The following is a 7,879-nucleotide window of genomic DNA, read 5'->3' on the forward strand; positions in this document are numbered from 1 at the left end:
ATACAACAAAATAGGGCCAAGGGATGCAAGAGGAGTCGGTGAAAGTCTCGAATTTGGCCACATTTGGCCCAAATTTCGACGTTTTGTATGGAAATTGAACCAAAAACGGGGTTTTGTCGCCAAATCCGGTACTTGCCAGCCTCTCTGTTGATTGTCTTTGTCATTTTCGTGCTCAGCCTGACAGGATACAACAAAATAGGGCCAAGGGATGCAAGAGGAGTCGGTGAAAGTCTCGAATTTGGCCACATTTGGCCCAAATTTCGACGTTTTGTATGGAAATTGAGCCAAAAACGGGGTTTTGTCGCCAAATCCGGTACTTGCCAGTCTCTCTGTTGATTGTCTTTGTCATTTTCGTGCTCAGCCTGACAGGATACAACAAAATAGGGCCAAGGGATGCAAGAAATCTCGGTGAAAGGCTCCAATTTGACGAAATAATCACAGAATTGACATTACAAGCAAATTCTAAGCATTTCTGTGCATTTGTCGCAAAAATCGGTACTTACCACTGAATTGCTTGATGCCCTTGGCCATTTTTTTGCTCAGCCTGACAGGATACAACAAAATATGGCCAAGGGATCCAATGGGAGTCGGTGAAAGCCTCGAATTTGGCCACATTTGGCCCAAATTTCGACGTTTTGTATGGAAATTGAGCCAAAAACGGGGTTTTGTCGCCAAATCCGGTACTTGCCAGCCTCTCTGTTGATTGTCTTTGTCATTTTCGTGCTCAGCCTGACAGGATACAACAAAATAGGGCCAAGGGATGCAAGAGGAGTCGGTGAAAGTCTCGAATTTGGCCACATTTGGCCCAAATTTCGACGTTTTGTATGGAAATTGAGCCAAAAACGGGGTTTTGTCGCCAAATCCGGTACTTGCCAGTCTCTCTGTTGATTGTCTTTGTCATTTTCGTGCTCAGCCTGATAGGTTACAACAGAATATGTCCAAAGGCTCCAAGAAATCTCGGTGAAAGGCTCCAATTTGACGAAATAATCACAGAATTGACATTACAAGCAAATTCTAAGCATTTCTGTGCATTTGTCGCAAAAATCGGTACTTACCACTGAATTGCTTGATGCCCTTGGCCATTTTTTTGCTCAGCCTGACAGGATACAACAAAATATGGCCAAGGGATCCAATGGGAGTCGGTGAAAGCCTCGAATTTGGCCACATTTGGCCCAAATTTCGACGTTTTGTATGGAAATTGAGCCAAAAACGGGGTTTTGTCGCCAAATCCGGTACTTGCCAGCCTCTCTGTTGATTGTCTTTGTCATTTTCGTGCTCAGCCTGACAGGATACAACAAAATAGGGCCAAGGGATGCAAGAGGAGTCGGTGAAAGTCTCGAATTTGGCCACATTTGGCCCAAATTTCGACGTTTTGTATGGAAATTGAGCCAAAAACGGGGTTTTGTCGCCAAATCCGGTACTTGCCAGCCTCTCTGTTGATTGTCTTTGTCATTTTCGTGCTCAGCCTGACAGGATACAACAAAATAGGGCCAAGGGATGCAAGAGGAGTCGGTGAAAGTCTCGAATTTGGCCACATTTGGCCCAAATTTCGACGTTTTGTATGGAAATTGAGCCAAAAACGGGGTTTTGTCGCCAAATCCGGTACTTGCCAGCCTCTCTGTTGATTGTCTTTGTCATTTTCGTGCTCAGCCTGATAGGTTACAACAGAATATGTCCAAAGGCTCCAAGAAATCTCGGTGAAAGGCTCCAATTTGACGAAATAATCACAGAATTGACATTACAGGCAAATTCTAAGCATTTCTGTGCATTTGTCGCAAAAATCGGTACTTACCACTGAATTGCTTGATGCCCTTGGCCATTTTTTTGCTCAGCCTGACAGGATACAACAAAATATGGCCAAGGGATCCAATGGGAGTCGGTGAAAGCCTCGAATTTGGCCACATTTGGCCCAAATTTCGACGTTTTGTATGGAAATTGAGCCAAAAACGGGGTTTTGTCGCCAAATCCGGTACTTGCCAGCCTCTCTGTTGATTGTCTTTGTCATTTTCGTTCTCAGCCTGACAGGATACAACAAAATAGGGCCAAGGGATGCAAGAGGAGTCGGTGAAAGTCTCGAATTTGGCCACATTTGGCCCAAATTTCGACGTTTTGTATGGAAATTGAGCCAAAAACGGGGTTTTGTCGCCAAATCCGGTACTTGCCAGCCTCTCTGTTGATTGTCTTTGTCATTTTCGTGCTCAGCCTGATAGGTTACAACAGAATATGTCCAAAGGCTCCAAGAAATCTCGGTGAAAGGCTCCAATTTGATGAAATAATCACAGAATTGACATTACAAGCAAATTCTAAGCATTTCTGTGCATTTGTCGCAAAAATCGGTACTTACCACTGAATTGCTTGATGCCCTTGGCCATTTTTTTGCTCAGCCTGACAGGATACAACAAAATATGGCCAAGGGATCCAATGGGAGTCGGTGAAAGCCTCGAATTTGGCCACATTTGGCCCAAATTTCGACGTTTTGTATGGAAATTGAGCCAAAAACGGGGTTTTGTCGCCAAATCCGGTACTTGCCAGCCTCTCTGTTGATTGTCTTTGTCATTTTCGTGCTCAGCCTGACAGGATACAACAAAATAGGGCCAAGGGATGCAAGAGGAGTTGGTGAAAGTCTCGAATTTGGCCACATTTGGCCCAAATTTCGACGTTTTGTATGGAAATTGAGCCAAAAACGGGGTTTTGTCGCCAAATCCGGTACTTGCCAGCCTCTCTGTTGATTGTCTTTGTCATTTTCGTGGTCAGCCTGATAGGTTACAACAGAATATGTCCAAAGGCTCCAAGAAATCTCGGTGAAAGGCTCCAATTTGACGAAATAATCACAGAATTGACATTACAAGCAAATTCTAAGCATTTCTGTGCATTTGTCGCAAAAATCGGTACTTACCACTGAATTGCTTGATGCCCTTGGCCATTTTTTTGCTCAGCCTGACAGGATACAACAAAATATGGCCAAGGGATCCAATGGGAGTCGGTGAAAGCCTCGAATTTGGCCACATTTGGCCCAAATTTCGACGTTTTGTATGGAAATTGAGCCAAAAACGGGGTTTTGTCGCCAAATCCGGTACTTGCCAGCCTCTCTGTTGATTGTCTTTGTCATTTTCGTGCTCAGCCTGAAAGGATACAACAAAATAGGGCCAAGGGATGCAAGAGGAGTCGGTGAAAGTTTCGAATTTGGCCACATTTGGCCCAAATTTCGACGTTTTGTATGGAAATTGAGCCAAAAACGGGGTTTTGTCGCCAAATCCGGTACTTGCCAGCCTCTCTGTTGATTGTCTTTGTCATTTTCGTGCTCAGCCTGACAGGATACAACAAAATAGGGCCAAGGGATGCAAGAGGAGTTGGTGAAAGTCTCGAATTTGGCCACATTTGGCCCAAATTTCGACGTTTTGTATGGAAATTGAGCCAAAAACGGGGTTTTGTCGCCAAATCCGGTACTTGCCAGTCTCTCTGTTGATTGTCTTTGTCATTTTCGTGCTCAGCCTGACAGGATACAACAAAATAGGGCCAAGGGATACAAGAAATCTCGGTGAAAGGCTCCAATTTGACGAAATAATCACAGAATTGACATTACAAGCAAATTCTAAGCATTTCTGTGCATTTGTCGCAAAAATCGGTACTTACCACTGAATTGCTTGATGCCCTTGGCCATTTTTTTGCTCAGCCTGACAGGATACAACAAAATATGGCCAAGGGATCCAATGGGAGTCGGTGAAAGCCTCGAATTTGGCCACATTTGGCCCAAATTTCGACGTTTTGTATGGAAATTGAGCCAAAAACGGGGTTTTGTCGCCAAATCCGGTACTTGCCAGCCTCTCTGTTGATTGTCTTTGTCATTTTCGTGCTCAGCCTGATAGGTTACAACAGAATATGTCCAAAGGCTCCAAGAAATCTCGGTGAAAGGCTCCAATTTGACGAAATAATCACAGAATTGACATTACAAGCAAATTCTAAGCATTTCTGTGCATTTGTCGCAAAAATCGGTACTTACCACTGAATTGCTTGATGCCCTTGGCCATTTTTTTGCTCAGCCTGACAGGATACAACAAAATATGGCCAAGGGATCCAATGGGAGTCGGTGAAAGCCTCGAATTTGGCCACATTTGGCCCAAATTTCGACGTTTTGTATGGAAATTGAGCCAAAAACGGGGTTTTGTCGCCAAATCCGGTACTTGCCAGCCTCTCTGTTGATTGTCTTTGTCATTTTCGTGCTCAGCCTGACAGGATACAACAAAATAGGGCCAAGGGATGCAAGAGGAGTCGGTGAAAGTCTCGAATTTGGCCACATTTGGCCCAAATTTCGACGTTTTGTATGGAAATTGAGCCAAAAACGGGGTTTTGTCGCCAAATCCGGTACTTGCCAGCCTCTCTGTTGATTGTCTTTGTCATTTTCGTGCTCAGCCTGACAGGATACAACAAAATAGGGCCAAGGGATGCAAGAGGAGTCGGTGAAAGTCTCGAATTTGGCCACATTTGGCCCAAATTTCGACGTTTTGTATGGAAATTGAGCCAAAAACGGGGTTTTGTCGCCAAATCCGGTACTTGCCAGCCTCTCTGTTGATTGTCTTTGTCATTTTCGTGCTCAGCCTGATAGGTTACAACAGAATATGTCCAAAGGCTCCAAGAAATCTCGGTGAAAGGCTCCAATTTGACGAAATAATCACAGAATTGACATTACAGGCAAATTCTAAGCATTTCTGTGCATTTGTCGCAAAAATCGGTACTTACCACTGAATTGCTTGATGCCCTTGGCCATTTTTTTGCTCAGCCTGACAGGATACAACAAAATATGGCCAAGGGATCCAATGGGAGTCGGTGAAAGCCTCGAATTTGGCCACATTTGGCCCAAATTTCGACGTTTTGTATGGAAATTGAGCCAAAAACGGGGTTTTGTCGCCAAATCCGGTACTTGCCAGCCTCTCTGTTGATTGTCTTTGTCATTTTCGTGCTCAGCCTGACAGGATACAACAAAATAGGGCCAAGGGATGCAAGAGGAGTCGGTGAAAGTCTCGAATTTGGCCACATTTGGCCCAAATTTCGACGTTTTGTATGGAAATTGAGCCAAAAACGGGGTTTTGTCGCCAAATCCGGTACTTGCCAGCCTCTCTGTTGATTGTCTTTGTCATTTTCGTGCTCAGCCTGATAGGTTACAACAGAATATGTCCAAAGGCTCCAAGAAATCTCGGTGAAAGGCTCCAATTTGATGAAATAATCACAGAATTGACATTACAAGCAAATTCTAAGCATTTCTGTGCATTTGTCGCAAAAATCGGTACTTACCACTGAATTGCTTGATGCCCTTGGCCATTTTTTTGCTCAGCCTGACAGGATACAACAAAATATGGCCAAGGGATCCAATGGGAGTCGGTGAAAGCCTCGAATTTGGCCACATTTGGCCCAAATTTCGACGTTTTGTATGGAAATTGAGCCAAAAACGGGGTTTTGTCGCCAAATCCGGTACTTGCCAGCCTCTCTGTTGATTGTCTTTGTCATTTTCGTGCTCAGCCTGACAGGATACAACAAAATAGGGCCAAGGGATGCAAGAGGAGTCGGTGAAAGTCTCGAATTTGGCCACATTTGGCCCAAATTTCGACGTTTTGTATGGAAATTGAGCCAAAAACGGGGTTTTGTCGCCAAATCCGGTACTTGCCAGCCTCTCTGTTGATTGTCTTTGTCATTTTCGTGGTCAGCCTGATAGGTTACAACAGAATATGTCCAAAGGCTCCAAGAAATCTCGGTGAAAGGCTCCAATTTGACGAAATAATCACAGAATTGACATTACAAGCAAATTCTAAGCATTTCTGTGCATTTGTCGCAAAAATCGGTACTTACCACTGAATTGCTTGATGCCCTTGGCCATTTTTTTGCTCAGCCTGACAGGATACAACAAAATATGGCCAAGGGATCCAATGGGAGTCGGTGAAAGCCTCGAATTTGGCCACATTTGGCCCAAATTTCGACGTTTTGTATGGAAATTGAGCCAAAAACGGGGTTTTGTCGCCAAATCCGGTACTTGCCAGCCTCTCTGTTGATTGTCTTTGTCATTTTCGTGCTCAGCCTGACAGGATACAACAAAATAGGGCCAAGGGATGCAAGAGGAGTTGGTGAAAGTCTCGAATTTGGCCACATTTGGCCCAAATTTCGACGTTTTGTATGGAAATTGAGCCAAAAACGGGGTTTTGTCGCCAAATCCGGTACTTGCCAGCCTCTCTGTTGATTGTCTTTGTCATTTTCGTGCTCAGCCTGATAGGTTACAACAGAATATGTCCAAAGGCTCCAAGAAATCTCGGTGAAAGGCTCCAATTTGACGAAATAATCACAGAATTGACATTACAAGCAAATTCTAAGCATTTCTGTGCATTTGTCGCAAAAATCGGTACTTACCACTGAATTGCTTGATGCCCTTGGCCATTTTTTTGCTCAGCCTGACAGGATACAACAAAATATGGCCAAGGGATCCAATGGGAGTCGGTGAAAGCCTCGAATTTGGCCACATTTGGCCCAAATTTCGACGTTTTGTATGGAAATTGAGCCAAAAACGGGGTTTTGTCGCCAAATCCGGTACTTGCCAGCCTCTCTGTTGATTGTCTTTGTCATTTTCGTGCTCAGCCTGAAAGGATACAACAAAATAGGGCCAAGGGATGCAAGAGGAGTCGGTGAAAGTTTCGAATTTGGCCACATTTGGCCCAAATTTCGACGTTTTGTATGGAAATTGAGCCAAAAACGGGGTTTTGTCGCCAAATCCGGTACTTGCCAGCCTCTCTGTTGATTGTCTTTGTCATTTTCGTGCTCAGCCTGACAGGATACAACAAAATAGGGCCAAGGGATGCAAGAGGAGTTGGTGAAAGTCTCGAATTTGGCCACATTTGGCCCAAATTTCGACGTTTTGTATGGAAATTGAGCCAAAAACGGGGTTTTGTCGCCAAATCCGGTACTTGCCAGTCTCTCTGTTGATTGTCTTTGTCATTTTCGTGCTCAGCCTGACAGGATACAACAAAATAGGGCCAAGGGATACAAGAAATCTCGGTGAAAGGCTCCAATTTGACGAAATAATCACAGAATTGACATTACAAGCAAATTCTAAGCATTTCTGTGCATTTGTCGCAAAAATCGGTACTTACCACTGAATTGCTTGATGCCCTTGGCCATTTTTTTGCTCAGCCTGACAGGATACAACAAAATATGGCCAAGGGATCCAATGGGAGTCGGTGAAAGCCTCGAATTTGGCCACATTTGGCCCAAATTTCGACGTTTTGTATGGAAATTGAGCCAAAAACGGGGTTTTGTCGCCAAATCCGGTACTTGCCAGCCTCTCTGTTGATTGTCTTTGTCATTTTCGTGCTCAGCCTGACAGGATACAACAAAATAGGGCCAAGGGATGCAAGAGGAGTCGGTGAAAGTCTCGAATTTGGCCACATTTGGCCCAAATTTCGACGTTTTGTATGGAAATTGAGCCAAAAACGGGGTTTTGTCGCCAAATCCGGTACTTGCCAGCCTCTCTGTTGATTGTCTTTGTCATTTTCGTGCTCAGCCTGACAGGATACAACAAAATAGGGCCAAGGGATGCAAGAAATCTTGGTGAAAGGCTCCAATTTGACGAAATAATCACAGAATTGACATTACAAGCAAATTCTAAGCATTTCTGTGCATTTGTCGCAAAAATCGGTACTTACCACTGAATTGCTTGATGCCCTTGGCCATTTTTTTGCTCAGCCTGACAGGATACAACAAAATATGGCCAAGGGATCCAATGGGAGTCGGTGAAAGCCTCGAATTTGGCCACATTTGGCCCAAATTTCGACGTTTTGTATGGAAATTGAGCCAAAAACGGGGTTTTGTCGCCAAATCCGGTACTTGCCAGCCTCTCTGT

The sequence above is a fragment of the Hydra viridissima genome, unplaced genomic scaffold, assembly GCF_058129835.1.
Source record: "Hydra viridissima isolate aposymbiotic clone 2 unplaced genomic scaffold, HvirCarnegie_v1 scaffold_12, whole genome shotgun sequence".
NCBI lineage: Eukaryota > Metazoa > Cnidaria > Hydrozoa > Anthoathecata > Hydridae > Hydra > Hydra viridissima.